General features: G+C 40.4%; 1 pseudogene; it reads left to right on the forward strand.

Moving 5' to 3' along the window:
* The first annotated feature begins 197 nt into the window (after positions 1-197).
* On the forward strand, positions 198-27917 carry LOC111156588 (annotated as a pseudogene).

Consider the following 27917-nt stretch of genomic DNA (forward strand, 5'->3'; position numbering starts at 1 on the left):
TAGACTAAGGGTGAGAACTGAAGTTCGTGGATGACTGCAGGGTCCAAGCAAATATCATGATCCCTGCACTATGCTGGGTAAGACTCTGACGCATAGCCGGGTTGGGGGACTAATTCCCTGAGCCATACACCCTCCCCTATTATGCTGAAATGCCCTAAGCATTTTTGGGAAATGGCAAGTTGTTCAGAGGGGCTAAGATGCTGGGATTGCCCAAATTTGCCATGGAAGACAGTCCAAAAATGTAAGTTGGGGTCATATCCTAAAGTCCAAAGTGCTGTCATAAGAATTTTAGTTTATTCTTTTTTTATTTTATTTTATTTATTTATTTGAGAGAGAGACAGAGACAGAGACAGAGCATGAGAGGGGAGGGTCAGAGGAAGAAGCAGACTCCACACTGAGCAGGGAGCCCGATGTGGGACTCGATTCAGGGACTCCAGGATCATGACCTGAGCCGAAGGCAGGCGCTTAACAGACTGAGCCACCCAGGTGCCCAGAATTTTAGTTTATTCTGATGTACTCAGACAATTCTGATAGTCTCAGACCATGGTTCTTTTCAATAATGCTCCCGCTATCCACTTTTTAAAAAAAGATTATTTATTTATTTATCGAGAGAGAGAGATAGCAGAGCATGTGAGAGTGAACATGAGTGTGGGGAGAGGGGCAGAAGGAGAGGGAGACGCAGACTGTCCACTGAGCAGAGCTCCATCCAAGGACCCTGGGATCATGACCTGAGCCAAAGGCAGAGGCTTAACTGAATGAGCCACCCAGGCACACCCCCCCTTTTTTAGAGAGAGATTCTATGTGCGCTTTACTCAGTTTCCCTCAATGGTAACATTTTACAAAACTAGAGTATAGGGATACCTGGGTGGCTCAGTTGGTTAAGCAACTGCCTTGGGCTCAGGTCATGATCCTGGAGTTCCGGGATCAAGTCCTGCATCAGGCTCCCTACTCAGCAGGGACTCTGCTTCTCCCTCTCCTTCTGCCTGCTGCTCCCTCTGCTTGTGCTCGCTTTCACTCTCTCTCAAATAAATATATTTAAAAGCAAAAATAAAACTAGAGTATAGAACCCCATCCAGGTTATTGGCATTGGTGAAATTCACTGATCTTTTCCAGATGTCCCTAATTTCATTTGTCCTCGCATATGTCTGTGCATTTTGTTCTCTGAAGAGCTGTTGGCATGTGTAGGTTTGTGGGGCCACCACGACAGTTAGCTGAGCAGTCAATCCCAACACCACAGAGATCACTTGTGTTGTCCTTTGATAACTACACCCACTTCCGTTCCATCCCCCACACCCCCAACCCTCATCCTTAACCCCAGGCAACCAATAATCTGTCATCCATTTCTAAAATTATGTCATTTCGGGAGCCTGGGTGGCTCAGTCGGTTAAGCATCTGTCTTCGGCTCAGGTCATGATCCTGTCTTGCATGGGGCTCCCTGCTCAGCGGGGAACCTGCTTCTACCTCTCCTCCCTGCTCATGTGCTCTCTCGCTCTCTCAAATAAATAAATAAATAAAATATTTTAAAAATACTAAAAAATTAAATAAAATTTTGTCATTTCAAAAATGTTATATGCGTGGGATTATACAGTATGTAATTTTGGAGTATCGGCTTTTTTCATTCAACATAGTGTTCTCATGACTCACCCAAGTTGTTGATGTATAGATCGATTGTTCTATTGCTGCTAAGCAGTACCCCAGGGGATATGTGAACTACAGTTTGTTTAACCACTCATCTGGTGAAGGACCTCCAGTTTGGGCGATTACAAATAAAGCTGCTATGGCCGTTCACGTACAGGTTTTTGTATGAACATCAGCTATCGTTTCTCTGGGTTACAGACCTGAGAGTGCAATTGTTGGGTCACACGGTAATGGGATGTTTAGTTTTATAAGAAACTGCAGCTGTTGCCATTTGACATCACCACGGGTAATGTGTGCGTGACCCAGTTGTTTCAAACCCTCAGCAATGTTTGAGTGGTGTCACCATGTTTTGGTTCAGCCATTCTTTTTTTTTTTTTTAAAGATTTTATTTATTTATTTGACAGAGAGAGATCACAGTAGGCAGAGAGGCAGGCAGAGAGAGAGAGAGAGGAGGAAGCAGGCTCCCTGCCGAGCAGAGAGCCCGATGCGGGGCTGGATCCCAGGACCCTGAGATCATGACCTGAGCTGAAGGCAGCGGCTTAACCCACTGAGCCACCCAGGCGCCCCTGGTTCAGCCATTCTGACCAGTACGGACCATTAGAAAGAAAACCACAGGCCCAAAATGTTGTCACTTAGGTTAAGGCCCCACCCAGGTCAATAAACCGATTTAACATCCTCCCTAACTACAGTTTTAACCCCGCAGGAATGAAACCTTTAACCAGTCAACGTGGCAATTTCCTGGTCAACACTAGGAAATATACTGAGAGGCCCTTTGGAAGGGCGACCTTGCCTCAACCAATGGCTTCTTTGCTAATAATTTCTTTTTCCCCACTCCAACTCTACCTTTAAAAAACCTGTCTTTTTCTGTAGCCCTTTGGAACTCCCTTTTATTTGCAAGAGGAGATATTGCCTGATTTGTATATCAATATAACTAATTCGATCTCTAAAATTTATTCGGTTGAATTTTTGCTCTTGAACACTAATCATAACTCACTGTACTGTTTACTTGCATTCTTCAAATGCTGGTAGTGTTGAACATCTTTTCATGGGTCTGTTTGCCCTCTATATATTGTATTCGGTGAAATGTCTATTCATGCCTTAGTGCCTTTCCTAATTGGATTGTTTCTATCTTTGCTCTTGGGTTCTAAGAGTATCCTAGATTGACTTTTGTTGGGTATGTGATTTGCATATAGTTTTTCCTTTCTATAGCCTGTCTCTTCACATTCTTCACATGGGTGCTCACAGAACAGAATTTTTCATTTTGATAAATTCGTGTTGATCAGTTTTTCCTCTCATGAATCATCTAAGAAAACTGTCTAGTCTTAAGTCACAAAATTTTTTTCCTATTTTTTTCCCCAGAGTTTTGTAGTTTTAGATTTCAGCTCATGACCATTTTAATTTTTGTATTAGATCAACTTTTGTTTGGGTAGAGTTTCATTTTTTGGCTCTGGATATCCCGTAGCTTCAAACCCAGGTTTGAAAAGGCTATACTTTCTCTACTGAATTGCTTTGCATCTTTTTTTTTTAATTTTATTTATTTATTTGAGAGACAGAGAGAGACAGATCATGAGCAGGGGGGAAGGATAGAGAAAAAACAGACTCCCTGCTGAGCAGGGAGCCTATATCAGGACTCTGGGGTCATGACCTGAGCCAGAGAAAGACGCTTAACCTACTGAGCCACCAAGGCACCCACTTTTGCACCTTTCAAATATCATTTGTGTGGGTCTATTTCTGGGTTCTGTGTCTTGCTGTTGACGTGTATGTCTATCCCGGCACCAAAACCGCATTGTTGCAGATACATAGTAAGCCTTAAGAAGAGTGATTCCTCCTCCATAATCTGTTTGTCAAGAATGTTTTGGCTGGGGTGCCTGGGTAGTTCAGTGGGTTAAAGCTTCTGCCTTTGGCTCGGGTCATGATCCCAGAGTCCTGGGATCTAGCCCTACATCGGGCTCTCTGCTCAGCAGGGAGCCTGCTTCCTTCTCTCTCTCTCTCTGCCTACTTGTGATCTCTGTTTGTCAAATAAATAAACAAAATCTTAAAAAAAAAAAAAAAAGGATGTTTTGGCTATTTGAGGGACTATGATCTTCCACAAATTTGGGGATAATCTCCACTCTATTGCCAAAAGGCTTGCTAGGATTTTGACAGGAATTGCATTAACCCTATAGATAATTTGAGAAAAATTGACATCTTCACCATGTTGACACTTCCAACCCAAAACACAGTATGTCTTTCCATTTTTTTAATCAGCATTTTGTAATTTTCAGCATATAGAACTTATACATGTTTCGATAAGTGTATACGTAAGTATTTCATTTTCTTTGGAGCAATCATAAATGGTTTTGCATTTTTAATATCCATTTCTGCATTTTCATCCTTAGTATGCAGAAATGCTCTGAGTGTTGTGTGTTGATCACTTATTAGTTCTAGGAGTCTTTTGTAGAATCCTTGGGATTTTCTTTCTTTCTTTTTTTTTTTTTAAGATTTTATATATCCATTTGTCAGAGAGAAAGAGAGTGCACTAGAAGGAGGAGCAGGCTCCCTAATGAGCAAGGAAACCCTCACAGGATGGGATCTCAAGTCCCCAAGATCATGACCTGAGCCAAAGGCAGAAGCTTAACTGACTGAGCCGCCCAGGAGTCCCTGGAATTTTCTACAAAGAGGATCACATTATATGCAAATAGAGACAGGCTTATTTCTTCTTTTCTATCCTATATGCCTTTTATTTGTTTTTCTTGCAAAAAAAAAAAAAACAGTGGCTAGAACTTCCAGTACGATGTGGAATAAGAGTGGTGAGAGCTGGCATATTGCTTTGTTCCCAATCTTATCTTTTTTTTTTTTTTAAGATTTTATTTATTTGTTAGAGAGAGAGTGCAGGAGGGGGAATGACAGGCAGAGGGAGAAGCAGGCTCCCTGCTGAGCAAGGAGCCCAATGTGGGACTGGATCCTAGCACCCTAAGATCATGACCTGAGCTGAAGGCAGACACTTGACCGACTGAGCCACCTAGGCGTCCTGTTCCCAATCTTAGAAGGAAAGTGTTCAGCCTTTCACCACGAAATATGAGGTTAGCTGCAGGCTCTTTGTAGATGCTCTTTATCAGTTTGAGGTAATTCCCTTTCATGACTAACTTGCTGAGACTTTTCACCCTGCATAGATTTTCAATGTTATCAGATACTTTTCCTGTATCAGCTGATATGATCATATGATTCTTCTCTTTAGCTTGTTGATATGGTAGATTACATTGATTGATTTTGAATACAGAACCAGCTTTGCATTCCTGGAATAGATCCCATTTGGCTAGGGTGTGTAATTCTTTTTCTCCATTGTTGGCCCGCACACTTTTGAATTCCAAATGCCAAGATGTCATCCTCAGTGCTTCCCTCACCCTTTCATACATTACCGTTACCCATTACCCCATTACCCATTACCATTAGCCATGTCCCATTACCATGACTTTTACCTCCATTTCAACTACTTCCCTGCCAGCTGAAGTCCCTGTTCTCTCTTGCTTGTTCTATTTCAACAGCCTCCTAACTGGTCCCCCTGCTTTAACTTTTGCTTCCTTCCACCGTTTTCTGCAAAGCAGTCAAGGATATGCTCATAACATAAATCTAATTTTGATGCCTCTTTTCTTAAAATCCTTCAAGGGCTTCACGCCAGTGTTTTTGTTTTGTTTTGTTTAAGATTTATTTACTTATTTGAGAGAGAGAGAGAGAGAACAGGGCAGGGGAGGAGCAGAGGGAGAGAAAGGGAGAGTCTCAAGCAGAGCTGGATGCAGGGCTCGATCTCGTGACGCTGAGATCATGACCTGAGCGGAAATCAACAGTCCGTTACTTAACTCACTGAGCCACCCAAATGCCATGCTTCATACCACTTCTTAGGTTAAAAGCCCACATCTTGAATGTGGCCTCTCTACTCTGGTCTCTCTTTAATTCGTAAAGCCTATTCCAATCCACTCTCTGTGCCTCAGAACACGAGTCTTCTCTATTGCCCTGGACTCCTCTGCCTTGGGGCCTTTGCATATGTTACACCACAAGCCCCTTCCCCCATTCTTTGTCACTATGATTCTTACACTGACAAACCAATTTTCCAGGAAAACCTTCTTGGCCCCTCGAGCTTCATCAGGTCCCTGTTATACCTCCTTCATGCCCTTTTTCATTTGGAGCATTTGTTACAGTTTCTAGATATATATTTGTTTATATGATTATTTTATTACTGTTAATCACTCCTGAAACTGTAAACATTGCATGAGGGCAGGGACTATAATTGTTTTGTTCAACAAATATATTTTTTGAATTAATACATGAAATCAACTGCCCTACTTAATTCATTGGTCAACACATGTTTACCAAACATCATTTGTACCTTATCAGCATGGTAACTCATTTAAGAGGAGGAGGAGAGAGAGAGACAGAGACAAGAGCAAATGCTTATTAGGTACGTATTGCAGACAATCGATATAATCCTTGCATGCAGTGTCTTGTAATTTTATCAGGGTAAGGACGTTTTCTGCTAATTTAATTAACAAAAGAATTATTAAATAGTGATAGTGGTCGACTCATCTCTGGGTGATAGGATTCCAGATCATTCTTAATTTCTCTATAGTTCTGTGTTCTTTTTCAAAAACTGTAAAGTGAGAGGTGCCTGACTGCCTCACAGGGTAGAGCATAAAACGCTTGATCTTGGAGTCATGAGATCAAGCCACATGTTGGGTGTAGAAATCACTTAAAGTGTTTAAGAAGTTTAAAAATTAAAAGTAAAAAAGGAAATTATGTAAAAATAAAATCTTTAAGAGAAAAATTATAAAATACGTACCTATTTTACTATTTTAATATATTAATAAAAAGATCTTAGTTTATCAACATATTAACTAATAGAGCACTGCCTGGAAAATGCTCTAGCTTTATTCACCTTTCCTTAAAATATGTAATCAAAACAAATCTCAAAAGATAAAACTTAAAATTATACTTTAATAAATATATTAGTTCTCAAAGAAATGATAGAATATTAAAATTTTTAATTATCTCTCTTATGATCATTTGTGTCAAAAATACTATACTGTGCTTGAATTCTATTTCACAAAAACATAACATTCCACGCCCATTCAGAAACAACTTTGTAGGAATATACCAAGAAACTGTTAGCTGTGACTCATTCTGAGGCTTATTTAGGATGGAACTGAATGATAGAATTGGGAGTCATGCAAGAGACTTAACTTGTACTTTATACTATCTGTGCTATATTTACATTATTTACTTAGGCATATGTTATTTTCCTATCTTAAAAGAAAACCACTTTTCAAAAATGCATTTGGGGGCACCTGGGTGGCTCAATGGGTTAAAGCCTCTGCCTTCGGCTCAGGTCATGATCCCGGAGTCCTGGGATCGAGCCTCACATCAGGCTCTCTGCTCAGCAGGGAGCCTGCCTCCTCCTCTCTCTCTGCCTGCCTCTCTGCCTACTTGTGAACTCCGTCTGTTAAATAAATAAATAAAATCTTTTTAAAAAATGCATTTGAAGATGAATTTTTAAGAAACAAATGAGAGACACCTGGGTGGCTCAGTCAGTTAAGCGTCTGCCTTCAGCTCAGGTCATGATCTCAGGGTCCTGGGACAGAGTCCTGGCATCGTGCTCGCTATGTGAATGGATAGAGGACTGCTTGCTGCCCTGTCCGGCCTCCCAAATGCCAGAGGCCAGCTGTCTTCTGGATCCAGAGACAGATAGAAAGGATCCACATGTGTGACCCTGATGCCAGGACAGTCAGGGGCACCAATACCAGCATAAAGGAACTTCAAAGGTCCAGGCTTTCCTTCCCAACACTGGTTTCACCTAACCCTTTCTCTTCCAGTTTCTGCAGAAGCCAGAGCTCTTTGTCCTCTCCCATTCTTTTGTTGTTTTCTTCTATTCTGGGTCTCCTGCGTTACCTGATGCGCAGACCCATTCCCCAGTGGAAAACTAAGAAGCCCTTCCTCTCTCTCTCTCTCTGCCTGCCTCTCTGCCTACTTGTGTTCTCTGTCTATCAAATAAATAAATAAAATCTTTTTTAAAAACTTAAAAAAAAAAGAAAAAAGAAAAGAAACAAATGACATTGACCCCTGTGACCTTTCCCCATCACTTCCCCTGGTCACACACATTTATCAACAAACACGAAAATACACACACACACTGCAGCTCCAATGGAGCAGTTCCATTATTTATGCCAGCCTCAAAAATAATAAGAAAGCGACTCCTGCTTCTCAACAAGATAGAGTAAGAAGGCTCAGATCTATCCATCTGCATGAGTAAAAAAATGTGTGTAATAATTGTGCATGGAAGCTATGTTTTTCAGACACTGTATGTCAAGCCGTGCAGGATAGTCCCTGAGAGATAGGAAACAAACCAAATGAAGCCCTATCACTGTCCAAGCGTAGTACCTGGAAGGAGTTTCCAGGCTGCCGCTTAGGGTGGTGGAAATTAGTTAAAGCCCGAGTCTCCCTGAACGGAGGAAACAAGTGAAAGCCCAAGGAGGTGAAGTTAGCAGGATTTCACAGGGCAGAGTACTGGAGAGGGGGGAGTGGCAGAGAGAGAGAGAAATCTGGAAATCTGCAGAAGATTCCCCTTACATCCTCGGGTAATTAATCATCAGCACATTGGTGGCTAGAAGAAACAATCCTGGGGGGTCATACAGTGCCAGTAATAGTTAATAGTGGTATTTTGTTGTAACAGCCCAAAGAGATTAAGACAGAAGCCCTCAATTGTCTGTGATTTTTTTTTTAAGATTTTATTTGTTTACTTGAGAGCAAGAGTGAGCAAAAGAGACACACACACACACACACACACACACACACACACACACACACGAGCCGGGGGAGGGGCTGAGGGAGAAGGAGAAGCAGGCTCCAGGGGAGGCTGATGCGGGGCTCGATCCCAGGATCCCTGAGCCAAAGGCAGACACTTAACCAGATTGAGCCATCCAGGCACCCCAAATCGTCTTCGTTTTTAATGTACTCCTACTGCTAAAGCATCTGCCTGCATCTGATGTATCAGCTGGCCAATGAGGGTTTCAAGTTCTCACATGATGACATCACCTATAAGCTACTGTCACTGTAGAGCCTCAGTCTTGGGCAAAAAGGAGAAAGATGTTTGTCTTCACATATGACATCACCATTCAGGTCAGCATAAGACACCCCTCCTCCAGGTCCTATCACGGCCACACTGCTGTCTCTACCTGACCTCCAAGGATGACAGACCCCACAGCGCCTGCCCTCTGGAGCCCTAGAGCTTACTCCTCCCCTCAACCCCCATGTCCCCATGCTCTGGGGAGTCCGTCTAGCACTTCTTGACTGAGCCCAGCACCTTCTTGCACCTACCGTCTTCCCTCACCCTCACCCCGGGCAAGGTGCCCATTTGCTTGCAAACACCTGACAGATTTTAGGCCCCTGGGAATGGAATGCTCTTTCTTGCATGTGAGTCTCTCACTTGACCTTCGGGTACTCAACCTACAAACACATTTCCAAGAGCATGTTATGTACAAAAGTAGAGACTGCCTGTACTAGAAATAACAAAAACTGACCAAGAGCAACCTAATGAGGGACATGTTGTGTTTTCTTGTCAAGAGGAACACTTCCTGAAGATATGAGAAAGAAATCGACCTGGCTATAGAGGAAAAAAAAATCTGAATATTATTTATAATGCTTAGTGCCACTTGAATTTATATCACTAATTAAGGTTTGGGATGAACATGGTATGCCTAGAAGAATTTTTTAAAATATTTATTTATTTATTTGAGAGAAAGAGAGCACAAGCAGTGGGGAGGGGGAGAAGGAGAGGGAGAAGCAGGCTCCCTGCTGAGCAGGGAGACCGACCCCAGGACTCTGGGATCATGACCTGAGCCAAAGGCAGCCACTTAACCGACTGAGCCACCCAGGCTCCCCAGGAAGAATATTTTCAATTAGGTGTTTTGATCATCCCTCTGACCTACACACTCAAAAAATTCCAGGGAACATAGAATGTTAGACACACATACATACAACTCACACAAGCTTACACACTCATTCCTTCATTTTGCAGTTCTCAGATTTCCATACAGCTTTGTGAGTGGAATTCAGAATGGCTGGGGAAAAACATTGCTCTGAGCAATCTCTTGTAAAGAAGAAAAAAGCACAACCATAACTCCACAGAATGAGGCATTTGGCTGCAAACTCAAATTTAGTCTCCCTCTCTTAACAGAGTTGAGGGAGGGGGCGGGGGAGCAGCGATAGCTGGCTCAGTAAGTGGGGTGCACCACTCTTGGTATTGGGGTTGTGAGTTCAAGCCCCACACTGGGTGTAGAGATTACTTAAAAATAAAATTAAAAAAAAAAAGAATTTGAGCCTTATTATAAATGGCAAGGCAGTATGTTCTCTGTGTTGAATGAAACTGAATGCCCTGCGAAGCTTCCAGGGGAAGCAGTGACCCATCTCACATACACAGTCCCTGACCTCAAGGCTCTTGAACACTAATGAGACTCCAAGAGGTAAAAGGGGAGGCAGAAAACCCAGGGGATGCTCCCCTAAATGTGTGCTTAGTGCGCCTAGAAACTATCTAGATAATCTGAAATAGTTGGAGTTGAAACAATACAAACTATAATCAAAGGACGCCATTTTACAGGCAAGGACAGGGCTCCTGGGTGGCTCAGTCCGTCAACTCTTGATTTTGACTCAGGTCATGTTCTCAGGGTCTTGAGATCAAGGCTATTCACTGAACATGGAGCCTGCTTAAGATTCTCTCTCCTGAGGCTCCTGGGTGGCTCAGTCAGTTAAGGTCTGCCTTCAGTTTGGGTCATGATCCCAGCATCCTGGGATCGAGTCCCACATCAGGCTCCCTGCTCGCCACAGGAGCCTGCTTTTTCTTCTCCCTCTCCCACTCCCACTGCTTGTGTTCCCTCTTTTGCTGTGTCTCTCTGTCAAATAAATAAATAAAGTCTTTAATAACAAAAAAGAAAAAAATTCTCTCTCCCTCTCCCTCTGCCTTCACCCCCTAAACCCCAAAAATAAAATACAACAAAGGTAAGTCCAAGTCACAATGGTTCCTTGGTGGAACAGTGAAATTCTTCCCAGTAGCTGGCTTAAAATAAAATAATCTACAATTGCTCAGTTATTTTTGCCCAAGGGCAGACACCCGGATCTGGCATCCATTAGAGAGTCATGGGATCCTGTGATTCTGGGGGGACTTGGGGGTAGAACATAGGGCTTGTCAACAATATGAATTCACAGAAGGAACATATGACTAGCAATTTCATCATACCCTTTAGGGGCACACACTGTGTCGGAGGGGAACACTGTGCTGAACACTTAGCTCTCTTTTCCACAGAAGAAAACAAATATGGCCGGCCTCCTGGTGTTTCCTCTTACCCCATCCTGCACATGTTCTTTAAATTGCTTTGGAAGTACAAGATGTTCTTCTGAATACATGAGTTGTGGCCATAGTCAGGAAGTCAGCAAGTGAAGCGTCAGCACTTCCCTCTCTAACACTAAATTCATACTTCTCCACTCAGTCTTCCAGGGGCTCTGTCATCTCATCTCACCTCTGTCATCTGACCTCACTTCTTGGTGTTCCCACATCTCAGTTGGGTCTCCTCACTCACTGCACCACTTCCAACCTGGGAACTCCTGCCCAAATTGTCCCCTTCTCCTGGAAAGTCCTTCTCCCTCACTACTCCACACTCCCTTCAGCTGCCCTTAACCAATAACATGGATACCTGTGTTCTAGAGAACACATCAGGCAGCCATCCAGTGTTTCTCCGAAACCATTCTAAAAACTGATGTTTGGGGGCACCCAGGTGGCTCAGTCGGTTAAGCATCTACATTTGGCTCAGGTCATGATCCCAGGGTTCTGGGATTGAGTCCTGCTTTGGGCTCTCTGCTCAACGGGGAGTCTGTATCTTCCTCTTCTATTCTCCCTACTATGTTCTCCCTCTCTCTCTCTGTCAAATAAATAAATAAAATAAATAAATAATAAAATAAAAAATAAAATGAAAACAAATAAATAAATAATTAAAAAAAATAAAAAGCATTGAGTAGGAAGAATTCACCAGGCCTTCTTGGGTGGAGATGGGTTTCCCCTGAGGGACCAGCAGATAGCAAAGCAGTGACATATGAACAGCGGCTATGGGTCAGGTCTGTAGATGGTACTATTGGTATGAACTCTGTTGCAGTAAGCATGAGAGACTGACAGAAGGTCCAGGCCTTTGTGTGGCATTTTGGAGTTTGGGTGACAGCCCGCACTGCCTACTAGAACTTTATGATGGTAGGGTGGTGTCCCGGTGGCTCAGTTGGCTGGGCTCCTATTTTCGGCTAAGGTCGTGATTTCAGGGTCCTGGAATCAAGTCCCACATCTGGCTCCCTGCTCTGTGGGGAGCCTGCTTCTCTCTCTGCCTCACTTTCTCACTGTTTCTCATGAATAAATGAATAAAATCTAAAAAAATAAAAAGGTAGTAATGTGAGGAAACCATTTAAAAAAAAAGTTTAACAAAAGAAAAGAACTTTGTGATGGTAGAAATTAAGGGGATGGTTCAAGCAAGACAGTGGGTGGGAATTCCAAAGGTAGACTCAAATCTGAAGGGGAGGTCTTGGACATCTATTACAAGTTTGGGAAATCAATGTTTTAACTTGAATAAATATTTAAAATCTGCTTGTCTTTCTTTCTTTATTTTTTTTAATGATTCTCAATTCTGACAACCTTTTTGTGTTCATAGACCAAGCACCAGAGCAGAGCTTCTTCTAAATGCTGCAACTAAGATACAGAGATCCTGTTTGTGCTCTTGTACCGATCAGTAATATGGCTTACCCCGACTTAAAAGGGAAGTGGAGCCCCGCCCCGCCCTTGTTAAAAAATTCTCACCTCTGATCCACTCTTCTCAGCCTGCTGTTCACTCCTAGACTGTCTTGGTTTTGACCCCCGCAGCCTCCAACCCCTTTCCTTGTTTGTAGCTTTCATCTTTGTCTTGAGCTCAATCCTGTCTTACTAGCTGCATACTTGACTTCTCCAGACAGAATTTCTTTTTTTTTTTTTTTTTTAAGATTTTATTTATTTATTTGACAGGGAGAGACCCGGCAAGAGAGGGAACACAAGCAGGGGAGTGGGACAGGGAGAAGCAGGCTTCCCGCCGAACAGGGAGCCCCATGTGGGGCTCGATCCCAAGACCCTGGGATCATGACCTAAGCCAAAGGCAGATGCTTAATGACTGAGCCACCCAGGCGCCCCTCCAGACAGAATTTCTACCTCACTCTATCATCCCAGGAGACCGGGCAGAAATCCATGGCCAGTCCAAAGTGCCAGCCCCACACGGTGATCCCAGCAGGCTGGCTCCAGCTCCTGAAGAAGGTCAGGGAAGAGGAAGAAAGAGATCCCGGGGTGGTGCCCTGGCTTCTGTCTCAGATGATTAGATGGGCAGAGGTGACAAGAGAGGATGGTCGCCAGAGCAGAAACATAGGAAGACAGATATGGGAAAGAAGTTAATGAGTTCAGTTTTAGGGGTGCTAATTTTGAAGTGTTTCACATCTGCCTCTTGAAATCAGTATAAAAATCAGATACAAAAACCTGGTACACAGCAACCTGGTGTTCCTCTAGGACCCCTTCCCCAACATCCCTTCTTCCCAATGGACTATTCCTCCCATTACTTCCAGTTGACATGTGTCATCACACTTGCCAAACCTGTGTGAGCTGCTGGAGCTGCCTTTGTCTTTGAACCCCACCACCAGCCAGAGCACATGATGTGTAGTTTGTGTTACATTAAGTCGGACAGATATCAGTGAAAATTCATTGAACTGGTTACCATGAAGAGACCAGAAGTACAAAAATTAGGTTTGAACAAGGACAAAAAAGGACACTTTTTCTATAAAAGAAAGAAAGGAAAGGTACATTGTAGCTGTTCCCCAAAAGCTGACATTGTTTTACACCCTTCAACAAATGAAGTACAGGTTAATGACTCACTTTTATTAGGGAAAGTCCTAAATTGGCTAGTCACACATTTGGGAAACTGAGTCAGAGTCAAATTCCTTGTGACATGCTTTAAATTTATAAACACAATGCTTGCTCAATTATTATACTCAACAGGCAGGTAATCTTGCATTTAGGGAGCTCCCAGTTAATAGCTCCTGAGTGAATGAAGAAAAAAAACTTCTGGCTTGTCCAAGGGGTATGATCACTAAAGGCAGAGAATCAAAGGAAAAACATATTCTGGTTAGAAAGATTTACTTTAGCCACCACAGGCTTACTTTCCTCAGGAACACCCCTAACAGTGTTTTATTAACTTACTCAAAGTGTTGAGGTGTAATTTCAATTTTAACAAGATAAAACTCAGCAAATGTCAGTTGATCACTTCTTACTTACATAAACATAGAGCAAGATGCAATAGGACCATCTCTTCTGGGAAATATTCATGATAACATTTTGTAGCCCTTTGCACTTAGACAAATTTGGGGGTAGGATATATAATTATTTACAGAGTAATTTTTAAACAAACTTTTCCATATTTTTGTTTTGATTATTTTGTTCTTTGGATAATCTTTATTTGGTTCAAATTCTCTCTGTCATTTGTCCCATAAAGCCACATAGGACAAGAACTTAATTTACAAGATCATGGGCATATATTCAACAGAGAAAGTCAACCCACCTGTTCTCAGATGGCCTGGCTGCTACTGTGGAAACAAGTAAACTCAGATTCAAACACCGTGGAGCTCTGCTCAGTGATAAGAATCTCCTTTCACAACTCCTCCCCTGGGCATGGAGCTGTCTTCATGCCTGTAAATCACGGTCAAGTGGTTAAACATTGCTCTTCTCTCATTAGGTTTTTAAAATTAAAATGACTTTATTTCTTATTACGAAAGCAATGTCTTGTGTGATAGAAAAATCTGGAAACGCAGATAAGTAAAGCAAAGCAAAGAAAAATACCCTTGAGGTAATTGGACTTCTTGCTAATAGGTCAACCATGAGACGGGGATGGAGATACACTGCTGACTGGCATAGACAAGAAATGTCTGCCAAAAAACGCTGGGGATAAAGGTCCAGCTGTGAGTGTGCCTGAAATGTGCTGGCTCACACGTCAGAGCAGCTCTCAGTCTCAAGACCAGTTTTGCCACATACTAGTGGTTAAGAGACATCCAAATGAGTGTCTGTCTCTTTGAGAACTTTGTAATTTGTGGCATACAGTAGACACCCAATAAATGTTCAATGAATATTAGCAAAATTGTTTTAGGAGACAGCGAACCATTTCTCGTAATGTTGTCATTGGTCCACATATATATATATATTTTTTAAAGATTTTATTTATTTATTTGTCAGAGAGAGAGAGGGAGAGAGCGAGCACAGGCAGACAGAATGGCAGGCAGAGGCAGAGGGAGAAGCAGGTTCCCTGACGAGCAAGGAGCCCGATGTGGGACTCGATCCCAGGACGCTGGGATCATGACCTGAGCCGAAGGCAGCTGCCCAACCAACTGAGCCACCCAGGCGTCCCGGTCCACATATATTTTAATGATAATTTCTCTTCAAGGTAACTCCCTTCAGATTTTGTCTTTTATTTCATAGCTTCAAGATTATTCATTTTGGGTAAAGCCAAATAAAGTTGCTCATAGCTGATTTTAGAAAATCCTGGAAGGGCCAAAAAAGTTTTGGAGAAGCCACAGTATGAGCCCAGGTTACTACAATGCTTCCCCCCACCCCATTACTGGAACTGTAATGGTACATTACATTACTCACACTTGAAAACAGTGGGTTGATTACACAAGATGGTCTGTTCTGATTGGTTATTTGTGCTACCAGGATGAATTCTCAGTTGTCACAGATGCTCTTCAACATGGGTTCTATGATTTTGACAACTCAGGGGCTTGGAACAGTGTTCTGCCACAGACTTCATTATGTTTTTTTTCCAGGTCATGGCAGAAAACCCTTTTTTTTTTCCAACTTCCATCGAAATAAGAGGAGGGGCACTTAGATAGCTAAGTCTATTAAGTGTCTGCCTTCAGCTCAGGTCAGGACCGAGCCCCATGTCAAGCTCCCCACTCAGCGCGGAGTCTGCTTCTTCCTCTCTTTCTGCCCCTCCTCCTGCTCATGTGTTCTCTCTTGCAAATAAAAAATTAAATTAAATTAAATTAAATTAAAATAAGGATTTTTTGGCTACTCTGTTCATCCCTCAAATGAGTGGCCAAATCTTCACAAAAATATTTCTAAAGCTTTTTTCCAAATTAAAAAAAAAAGTTTCTTTAAATTTAGTTCTTATCGTTCATTTTATTTATTTTTTTAAAGATTTTATTTATTTATTTGACAGACAGAGATCACAAGGAGGCAGAGAGGCAGGCAGAGAGAGAGGAAGGGAAGCAGGCTCCCTGCTGGGCAGATAGCTTGATGTGGGGCTCGATCCCAGGACCCTGAGATCATGACCTGAGCTGAAGGCAGAGGCTTAACCCACTGAGCCACCCAGGCGCCCCTTATTGTTCATTTTAAATTATAATTGTTTAGAGTACCTGGGTGGCTCAGTGGATTAAGCCTCTGCCTTCAGCTCAGGTCAAGATCTCAGGGTTCTGAGATGCAACCCCACATCGGGATCTCTGCTCAGCAGGGAACCTGCTTCCCCCCTCTCTCTCTCTGCCTGTCTCTCTGTCTACTTGTGATCTCTGGCTGTCTAATAAATAAATAAACAAATATTTAAAAATAAATAAATAAATTATGATTGTTTGATATTCACTCTTGTAGGGGAGGGAAAAAAACTTTTCCCTCTGCTTTTTAGGTTCAATAAATGGGACCCTGCAAATTAGACTGAAAAAAAAAATAGAATAACAGGAGAAAAAGATTACTATGTATGCATATGGGGATGGGTCTTATGGAATGGAATGAAAACCCCAAAAGCCCTAGATACTTATATACCATTTTAACAAAGGGCAATAAATTTTTGAAAAAGAGAGACAGAAAAAAAATGATTCCTTGTAGGGACAGTAAATTGTGGAAAGGTAAATATACAGGGAAACTAATGGAAGATAAGGGTCATTTTAATAAGATTTGTGTGTGCAACTCCATCTAGGTGCCCACTTTCCATCTGAGGAATCTTTCCATTTGCAGAACTCTTCCGCAAAACTTCCCAGGAGCGGGGATTTATGGCAATCCTCATTTTTCAGAAGTTTCTGCTCTTAGACAAAGGACGTTCTAAGGAGGCTTCTCTCTGCATCTGTTGATTCTCAGCTGTCTTCAGCTCAAAGTAAATATGCAAAGGTGGTGTCCGTGGGGGTGGGGTACTCTGATTCCTTTCACTCTCATAATTAGTCATCTATTTGAATACCCTGAACCTCAGAGAATGGCTTTCTACAATGTAGAAATGTAGAGACATTTTCCCCATCACCCTTTTAAAAAGAAGTTCCCTAGTTTCTTTTAATCATTTATGTTGGCTACAAATCTTTGCTTTTCATCTTAATTGTCTTATTCTAAAGTGTCTAGTGTCTTGCAGTTAATATCCCACAGAACTGTGTATTCCTTCATTCAAATAACAATTACTCATAGAACTCAATTACTCATATCAATTATGCATGTCCATTCGCCATAAGACCTAGAACAACCCAGAGCAACCAGGGAGTGTCCCACTCTCACTGGGACCACACCTTCTTGGCTTTCATAAACCATGTTGGAAGCTTATTTCTTGAGAAATATAACTTAAATGGGGAAACTTCATACTTTGTCAACAATTCTCAATAGACTTTCTTTACTCTTAAAATATCTGCAATCAGTTTCATTCCTACTACATAGTATTATGGGACGAAAATAGCCATGAAGGACTAAATAACAACTCTAGCCTGGGTTGACTTTGCATACAGCAAATCAGTTTGTAAGGAAATTGTAGTAGAAACAACAGGTCCTGATTACAATGATCATCTGTCTATGGACATTGCTCAAAAGAAGAAATAACTTAAGGGCTACTCTGTTTGGCAGCATCAATATACGTGCTTGGAAGGTGGCAAGAAGGAAAACAAGTCTTGTAAATCAAAAGGTTTATAAAAATCTACTAAGTCAAAAAAGAAATCAGGACAGTGGTCACTTCTGTAGAAGCAGGGGGCCCCATCATGAACTTCAGATGCATTATTAATTTTTATTTCTTAAGCTCCATGAGAAGAAAGAGAAGAGGAAGAAGAGGAGTTTGTTATGGGGACAGAAAAAATGGCCCAAACTGACTATCTCAGAGATTCTGATTCAATTGTTCTGAGTTGGAACTAGATTTGGCTCTTTTTGGTAAGTATCCAAGGGCAGCCAGAGTTGAAACGGCTCATTACAGAACAAAATAGCTGTTAACGTAATTAGGAAGGAAAAAAAAATTTGGTCAGTGGGGCCACCATTTAAAAGTCATTTCACGGGGCGCCTCAGTAGGTTAAAGGCTCTGCCTTCGGCTCAGGTCATGATCTCAGGGTTCTGGGATCGAGCCCCACATCGGGCTGTCTGCTCAGCAGGGAGCCTGCTCCCCCCACCCCCTGCCTGCCTCTCTGCCTACCTGTGATCTCTGTCTGTGAAATAAATAAATAAAATCTTTAAAAAAATTAAAAATTAAAAAAGAAAAACTCATTTCACTTGCCATTTGCAAAGATGTGGACGGAACTAGAATGTACTACGCTAAGTGAAATAAGTCAGATAAAGATAAATACATTATGACTGCACTCCTGAGTGGAATGTAAGAAACAAAACAGATGAATGTATGGGAGCTTGGGAAATGAGAGAGGGAAACAAACCATAAGAGACTCTTAAAGATAGAGAACAAACGCAGGGTTGATGGAGGGATGTGGGTGGGGGATGGGCTAGGTGGGTGATGGGTATTAAGGAAGACACTTGTTAAGATGAGCACTGGGTGTTGTATGTAAGTAATTAACCGAATTCTACTCCCGAAACCAATATTGCGCTGTATATTAGTTAACTAGATTCAAGTAAAAATATGAAAACAAAATAAATAAAAGTCATTTTAACCATCTGTCATTTTTGCAAAACCAAAAGCAATCAATGTCATATTTGTTTTATAAAGTGTTTTAAATAGGACACCTGGGTGGCTCAGTGGGTTAGGCCTCTGCCTTCCGCTAGGGTCATGATCTCAAGGTCCTGGGAGCATCGGGCTCTCTGCTCAGCAGGGAGCGGGCTTCCCCCCTCTCTCTCTGCCTGCCTCTCTGCCTACTTGTGATCTCTCTCTCTGTCAAATAAATAAATAAAATTTTAAAAAATAAGTAAATAAAGTGTTTTAAATAAAGGGGTCCTAGCAGTCTGTATCAGGGGGAAAAACAGATCTAAATTGGATGCTTTATAGATTCATCAATGTGATCTAATACAACCAAAGCAAACAGTGTATGGACCCCCTTGGACAAAAAAGAGTTCAACTGGTGAGACATTAATCAGTGGGAAGAACTGCTGTTTTAGCAGTTCTTATGCTTGGGAGGTTTCCAATTGGCTAAAAAAAAAAAGAAGAAGAAGAAGAAGGAAGGAAGGAAGGAAGGAAAGATGAAAGGAAGGAGGAACAATTATTTCTAGGGACAGGGGGTTAGAAAGAAGACATTTTACAAAGTTTAAAAAAAAATGTACTTAACAGGGTACCTGGGTGGCTCAGTCCTTGGGCCTCTGCCTTCAGCTGAAGTCATGATCTCAGGTCTGGGATGGAGCCCGGAATCGAATTGGGCTCTCTGCTTAGCAGGGAGTCTGCTTCCTCCTGTGCCCCTCACCCTGCTCCTGCTTTCTCATTCTTTCTGTCTTTCGCTCTCAAATAAATATCTTAAAAAAAATTTTTTTTAATTTACAAAAAGATTTACCCATGTTGATCTGTGTAGCTATAGGCCATTCATTTCATCACTGTTCAGTATCCTTTTATATGAACGTATTAAGATTTATCCATTCTCCCGTTAACGAGTATACAGATTGTTTCCAGGTTTTTGTGATTACAAGGAACCCTTTAATGAACTTTTTTTTTTTAAAGATTTTTATTTATTTATTTGACAGGCAGAAATCACAAGTAGGCAGAGAGAGAGATTGGAGGAAGCAGGCTCCCCGCTGAGCAGCGAGCCCGATGCGGGGCTCTATCTCAGGACCCTGGGATCATGACCTGAGCCAAAGGCAGAGGCTTTAACCCACTGAGCCACCCAGGCGCCCCCCTTTAATGAACTTTTAGGCACATGTCTCCTTGAGCAAGGAAAGGAGAGTTTTTTTGATGATAAATAGTTAGAAATGGATTTTTTTTTCATTGAAGGATATGAACATTTTCAACTCCACTAAATATTGCCGAATTACCCTCCAAACTGGTTGCACAACTTTACATGTGCCCGAGCACTATGTGAGAGTACTTAACGTTCCAGTGCAAGTTACCAACCTTTAAAAATTTTGTCTAATTTTGCCTCTTTAAAAATGTTGCTTGTGAAACAATATCAGTTCGGGTTTTTTGGTTTGGTGTTTCTTGTTTTGGGGTTTTTTTTGTGTGTTTTTTTTAAATTTGCACTTTTCTGTTTATAACTGAGGCTGGTCGTCTTTGCATACATTGATTTGCTTCTCTTGCTTCCTCTTTCAGGAATCACTTATTTATGTGCTTTGACCATTTTTATATAGGATTTTTTATATAGGATTTCTTTTCCTTTTTGAATTGACTTGTAGATGTTCAAGAAGTATTCTGGATACTATCAGCTTCTCAATTGTGTGTGAGTTGTAAATATCTTTGTCCTATTTGTGACATCATTTCATTCATATTTGAGGTCTTTTTTGTCCAGAAGTTTTCATTTTATTTTATTTTATTTGTTAAGATTTTATTTATTTATTTGATAGAGAGAGACACAGCAAGAGAGGGAACACAGGCGGGGGAGTGGGAGAGGGAGAAGCAGGCTTTCCGCCGAGGGAGGAGCCCGGTATGGGGTTTGATCTCAGGATCCTGGGGTCATGACTTGAGCTGAAGGCAGACGCTTAACAACTGAGCCACCCAGGAGCCCAGAAGTTTTCATTTTAATATTCAAAATGTTTAAAACTGATGGCTACCAGAGGGAAGGGCCAGGGGTGAAGTAGGTGATAGGGATTAAGAAGTGTACTTGTCATGATGAGCACTGGGTGTTGTATGGAACTGTTGAATCACTGTATGTACAACTCAAATCAATATTACACTATACGTTAACTGACTGAAATTTAATAAAAATATTTAAATTATTCTTTCAAAAGTCTTTCCCTACATGTTTTATGCTTATTGTGTCTCATCTAAGAAATCTTTTCCTACCCTGATGGACATAAATATATTCTTCTATATTAACTTCTAAATTTTTTTTTAAATTTTATTTATTCATTTGAAAGAGAGAAAAAGCACGAGTAGGGGGGACAGGGAGGGAGAAGCAGGCTCCCAACTGAGCAGGGAGTCAGATAGAGGGCTCAATCCTAGGACCTGGAGATCATGACCTGAGCCAAAGGCAGACACTTAACCATCTGAGCCACCCAGGTGCCCCTAACTTCTAAATTTCCTAAAGATTTTCACTTTACAATTAAATCTTCAATCCTTCTATAATTTACCTGCTTATGGTATGAAGTGAGGATCTGATTTTTTTCCTGCATACATAACAAATTATTCCAGCACCATTCATGGAAGAGCTTAATGATCTATAACAGTAACTCTTGTCACATCAGGTTTTCAGCTTCCTCCCCTCCATAGGTCATTACTTTTCTTAATTTCCTATGTATCTTTCCAGAATCTCTCTCTCTTTTTTAAAGATTTTATTTATTTATTTATTTATTTATTTATTTATTTATTTATCACAGAGAGAGAGCACAACCAGGGGAGTGGCAGGCAGAGGGAGAGGAAGAAGCAGGCTCCCCGCCAAAGAGGGAGCCGGATGTGGGACTCGATCCCAGGATCCTGGGATCATGACCTGAGTGGAAGGCAGCCGCTGAACCTACTGAGCCACTCAGGCATCCCTCTTTCCAGAATCTCTTTATGCATATACAAACAAATATAAATATGGATCTTATTTTTCACTTTTCATCCCTCAAAACTGTGTCCTCCACCTTTTTTTATATACAATATCTTTTAAGGCTCTTTGCGCATCAACACATAGATAACGTCCTGATTAATTTCACATGTCATCTTATTTTATGTATGTATCTACGTATGTATGTTTAGCCAACCTGCCACTGATAGACCTTGGGTTGTTTTCTACCTTTTCCTTTAGCAAATAATCCTGCAATAATGAACCTTGTGTAAACAACTTTTTTCCCATGGGTAAGAATATCTGTAGCATAAATTTCTAGAAGTAGAAATGCTGGGTCAAAGGCTATAGGTGCTTGTATGTATTTTGTATGTATGTATAGGCTATAGGTGACTGTATGTATTTTGTATGTATGTATAGGCTATAGGTGACTGTATGTATTTTGGTAGATGTTACCAAACCTTGCCGTAGGCAATGTATTGGTTTACACTCCCACCAGTGTGTACCACAATGCCATTTCCACACAGTTTTCCCACAGAACACGTTATCAGACTCTGGGTATTCTGGCAGTCTGACAGATGTTCACATTCCTTGCTCCTTCTTCTGTTGGGTTACTAGTTTTTGTCCTCTCGATTTCTAGGAGCTCTTTATATACTAGAAAGACCAGTCCATTACCTATAATATAGGTTGCAAATGTTATTCCCCAGCTGTCCATCTTTTCACTTTGTATACTTTTTTTTTTTTTTTGCTTTTGGTTTTATTTTCATGCAAACTTTGCCTTTATGTAATCGATTTAAGAAATTTTTCTTTTATACCTTCTGGATTTTAAGTCATAGGCTGTAAGGGCTTTTTCACATTAAGATTTCAAAGGATTCCCTCCTGTTTTCTTCTAGAACTTTCATGGTTTTATTTTTCACATTTAAATATTATATCCCTGAGGGCACCCTGTGGTCAAGGGTTGCAGTCTTGATTTCAGCTCAAGTCATGATCTCAGGGTTGTGAGATTGAGCCCAGATCAGGCTCCATACTGGGTGTGGAGCCTGCTTAAGATTGTCTGTCTCAGGGTCACCTGGATGGCTCAGTTGGTTAAGTGTCTGCCTTCGGCTCAGGTCATTGGGATCAAGTCTTATATCTGGTTCCCTGCTCAGCTGGGAGTCTGCTTCTCCTTCTACTCCTCCCTCTGCCCCTCCCCTTGCTCATGCTCCCTCTCCCTCCCCATAAATAAATAAATAAATAAATAAATAAATAAAGTCTTTAAAAAAGATCATCTTTTTAGCTCAGGTCATGATCTCAGGGTCCTGGGATTGAGTCCTGCATTGGGCGGCGGTGCACACTTCTCCCTCTCCTGCCTGCTGTTCCCCCTGCTTGTGTTCTTTCTCTCTGTCAAATAAATAAATAAAATCTTTAAAAAACTTTTTTTCTTCATATAGGTCTTAGACATTTTTTATTTAGTTTATTCCTAGGTATTTTAATTTTGTTTTTGTTGTTGCTATTGTAAATGGGGCTTTTCTTCCGTTTGTCTGACTGTGGTATATATATACATATATATATATATATATGTATATATATGTATATGGATGTTATGATTATAAACTTGGGAAACTCAGGATAATTGAATAAGAAACTACCAAGTAAAATAAGTTAGGTAAAGGCTTAGTAGTTTCATATATATATATATATATATACATATATATATATATATACAGTAATAGTTTTACTTTTTTCCTTTCTAGTTTCTACCTCTCTAATTTACTTCTCTTGTCTAACTACATTAGCTAAATTCTTGGGCACCCTGTTACATAACGGTAGTGATAAGGCACATCCTTATATTGTTCCTGACTTTAATGGAAATGTTTCTAAGTTCCGCCATGAAGCAGGATGTTGGATTTTGAGCTGAGATCAATCCATTTTGCCATGTTAAAGAAATAACCTGTTTATATCTATTTTATTCAGTATTTTTATTGAACATAGTTTTTTAATTTGGTTAAACATATTTTCAGCACCTATGAAGATAATTATATAAATTTCTCCTCATATTAATATAATGAAATATATTAAAATACTACCAATATTGAAATTTCTGGAATAAACTGTACCCCAAATTTCATTTCCTCCTGCTTTCTGGCCATATCCTCCTTTTTCTCCTCCATCTCCTTCGTAAGTTCTTATATTTCTGATTTGGGTCTTCTTTTAGAGAAGCAATTTCTTATATTTTTAAAAAATTCATAGCAAAATATTTGGCGATTATTTCCAACATTATTTTTTGTTGTGTCTTCTCTGGTTAGTTTTGCTGCTGTTTCTCACCTTTTATAATTTCAGTATCTCGGTTTGGGTGTCATGGCTTTTTTGTGACTCAGTATGGAATGAGTTGAGGTTCCCTGGCCCAACTATTTGCAGTAATTATTTTCAGAGAGTCTATTTTTGCTAGCATTTTCTGAGGTGAGATGTCTCTGAACCATTGCATTATTTTCCACATACCTTTGTTGCACGCCATGAAAACTTGCAACATTTCCAATTTTTTCTTTCATTGTTACACATTTAGTACTTACAAAGGCTAAACTTCCTGGATTAGCTACACTAACATGAATGAGGCTATTTTTTTTTGCATTAATAAGATGCCCAAATAATTATTTTCTGGTTTTTAATTACTTCATGATGGGTGGGGAATAATAGACGAGTCTTGTTTCCTTTGACAAAGTAGAAATAATCTTTTGCTTTAATTATAAAGTATTTTAATTTTTTAATGCAGATAATATGGAAACATGGCTCTGCAATTCTACAATGAATAATTTATTACCATTCACATTTTGTTGTTTTAGGCTTTCAAGCTTTTTTCTAAGTATACTCTGAAAGTATACATGCTCACATGCATTTTTTTAAATGAAATAATAACATGAATTCTATTTTGTAGCCTGCTTATCATGGCCCTCTTTCTGCTAATCAATATAAACTATAGTTTTTCAGTGAATACAGCATCATTTATATCACCAATCTTCTGCTGATAATTACTTAGGTGATCTCCTATTTCCACTACTATAAATAATATTTCCATGAATATCTTTTGCTCTTGTCTAGTTGTTTTCTTTTGTTTTTATTGAAGTATATTTGACATAAAATAGCCTATTAGTTTCAGGTGTACATCATTATGATTTGGTATTTTTATCCACTGCAAAATGACCCCCACAATAAATCTACTCACCATCTATCAGCATACCAAGTTATTACAATAGTATTGACTATATTCCTTATGTGTACACTGCACCCCCATGACTTATGTTGTTATAACTGGAAGTTTATACCTCTTAATCCCCTCCATCTATTTTGTCCACCTCTAACTCTCTTCCCTCTGGTAACCAATAGTTCATTTCCTGAATCTATGAATCTGTTTGGGGTTTTTGTTTGCTTATTCATTTGTTTTATTTCTTAGATTCCACATGGAAGTGAAATCATATGGTATTAGTCTTTCTCTGTCTGACCTATTTCACTTAGCTTCATACCCTCTAGGCCCATCCTTGTTGTGGCAAATGGCAAGATTTTACTCTTTTGATGGCTGTGTAATACTCCATTGTAATGTTTCACATGTCTTCTTTATCACTTCATCTATTGAGGGCACTTCGGTTGTTTCCATATCTTGGCTCTTATAAATAATGCTGCAATGAACATAGGGGTGTATGCATCTCTTCGAACTGGTGTTTTTTTTTTTTTTTCCTTTGTATAAATACCCAGAAGTAGAATTGCAGAATCTTAGGTATTTCTCTTTTTAACTTTTTGAGGAACCTCCATACTGTTTTCCATGGCAGCTGTACCAAATTACATGCCCACCAAGAGTGCATGGGGGTTTCCTTTTCTCTACATCCCCACCAAAACTTGTTATTTTTTTGTCTTTTTGATAATAACCAATCTCGTTATTTTCCTAGAATACATTAATTATTAAGCAGAAAACCACTAGGTCAAAAGGTATAGCTATTCTATTTTTTTAAAGATTTTATTTATTTATTTGACAGAGATCACAAGTAGGCAGAGAGACTGGCAGAGAGAGAGGAGGAAGCAGGCTCCCTGCTGAGCAGAGAGCCTGATGTGGGGCTCAATCCCAGGACCCTGGGATCATGACCTAAGCCAAAGGCAGAGGCTTAAACCACTGAAGCACCCAGGCACCCCACGGTATAGCTATTTTAAAAGCAAATCACTGTATATTAAATGTAGCTTCAATTAAGCCTGAATATAACCTAACATTCATATATTGATTTTTACTACTACAGTAAGTAGTTATAAAATGTTCCTACTCTAAAATAATTTATAAGCAAATCTCAAATAAATGAGAATGCCTAATTCACAGAAAGTTTTTGTCCTCCCCTCCGAGGACAAAAGTTTCTCGTCCCCCCAAAACAAAAAATTCTGTTTTATGTTATAGTCCATCTAATACTTCTGTCTTCCTAAAAAAAGAAATGATGTATTAGAATTAATTTCTTTACCATGTCTTTCAACAGGATAAAAAAGTCTAAGAGTGACCATAAAAAGGCTTATTATATTTTATTTTATTTTATTTTAAAGATTTTATTTATTTATTTGCTAGAGAGAGAGAGAGACAATGAGAGAGGAAACACAGGCAGGGGGAGAGGCAGAGGCAGAAGCAGGCTTCCCACTGAGCAGGGAGCCCCAGGACCCGGGATGACGACCTGAGCTGACAGCAGACACAACAACTGAGCCACCCAGGTGCCCCAAGACTGTTTTTTTAAGTCAGGTTCATGAAGGTATAATCTGTGTACAGAAAATACTCTATTGGATGTAAAGATTTATGAGTTTTGACATATGCATTCAGTCATATAACTGCAATTGCGATATAGAACGGTTCCATCAGCCCAACAAATTTGCTCAGGCTTTCCTATTGGCAATCCCTCCCCAGCTCCAGGCCCTGGAAACAACTGAGATGATTTCTATTCAAACAGTTTTGCTTTTCCAGAATTCCAATTAAACAGATTCATACAGACTTTTGAAACTGGCATCTTTTACTCTACAGATGGAGATATAAGAGTTGATGTTGCAGTCCAGAAACTTCAGGGCATGCTGGTAGGCAGGAGACTCGGGGCAGGTTTCCATGTTTCAGTCTTGAAGCAGAGTTACTTCAAGAAACTGAGCCTTTGCTCTTAAGAATTTCAGCTGATCAGGGATGTCTGGGTGGCTCAGTCCATTAGGCACCTGCCTTTGCCTCAGGTCATGATCCCAGGGTCCTAGGATCAAGTCCCACATTGGGCTCCTTGCTCAGAGGGAAGCCTGCTTCTCCCTCTGCCTACTCTGCCTGCTGCTGCCCCTGCTTGTGTCCTCTCTCTCTCTCTCTCTCTCTCTGACAAATAAATAAATAAAAATATAAAAAACAAAATCATTAATGTAAAAAAAAAAAAGAACTTCAACTGATCAGACAAGGCTACCACATTAAAGAAGGTATATGCATTACTCTAAATCTGTTGATTATAAGTGTTAATCACATTTTAAAAATATATTTGCAACAATATCTAGATTCATACTTGACCAAACAACTGGGCATCAGAACCTTGCCAAGCTGACACATGAAATTAAACCATCACATACATATGTGTACATTTACCTAACTATCCCCTCTGCTTTCTAAATTGGCTGTATCACCAACAATGTCTGAGTGTTCATGTGAGTGATTTTTTAAAAACCTTCATTTGTTCAATATTTATTACATACATACTATTTGCCATAAGCCCTGGAGATGTAAAGAAAGTGAATCAATGTTAACCTCAAACATCCATAAACATCCAAATGAGTATTTTCTACTTCCAAGTATCAAGCATTGGAGGAAGTCCATATATTCTAACACAGGTTTAAAAGGTTGAGTTTGCTGTTCAGTGTTACACAGCTCATAAGCCTAGTTTACTAGTCAGTTGATCATAGCCTTCAAAATTTGGCTGGCGTTTACAAATTTAACCATATCTGTCTTGCTTCCAGACGTCTTGGCAGCTACTCCCGGTTGGTGCAGTCCTGCACCTAAAGGAAGATTGTGGCTGCAAAGAAGATGAAGAAGGCACTGGAGTCAATCAACTCTAGGCTCCAACTTGTTATGGAAAGTGGAAATTACCTGCTAAGGTACAAATGACTCTGAAAATGATCAGACATAGCAGAACAAAACTGGTCCTCCTTGCCAACGACTGCCCAGTCTTGAGGAAATCTGGAATAGAAGATGGTGCCATATTGGCCAAAACTGGCATCCATCACTACAGTCGCAATAATATTGAATTAAGCACAGCCTGTGGGAAATACCACAGAATACGTTCGCCGGCCACCATTGATCCAGGGGTTCTGGTATCATTAGAAGCATGCCGGAACAGATGGGTGAAAGGTAA

The sequence above is a fragment of the Enhydra lutris genome, unplaced genomic scaffold, assembly GCF_002288905.1.
Source record: "Enhydra lutris kenyoni isolate GAN:26980312 unplaced genomic scaffold, ASM228890v2 scaffoldscaffold47, whole genome shotgun sequence".
In the NCBI taxonomy this organism is placed as follows: domain Eukaryota; kingdom Metazoa; phylum Chordata; class Mammalia; order Carnivora; family Mustelidae; genus Enhydra; species Enhydra lutris.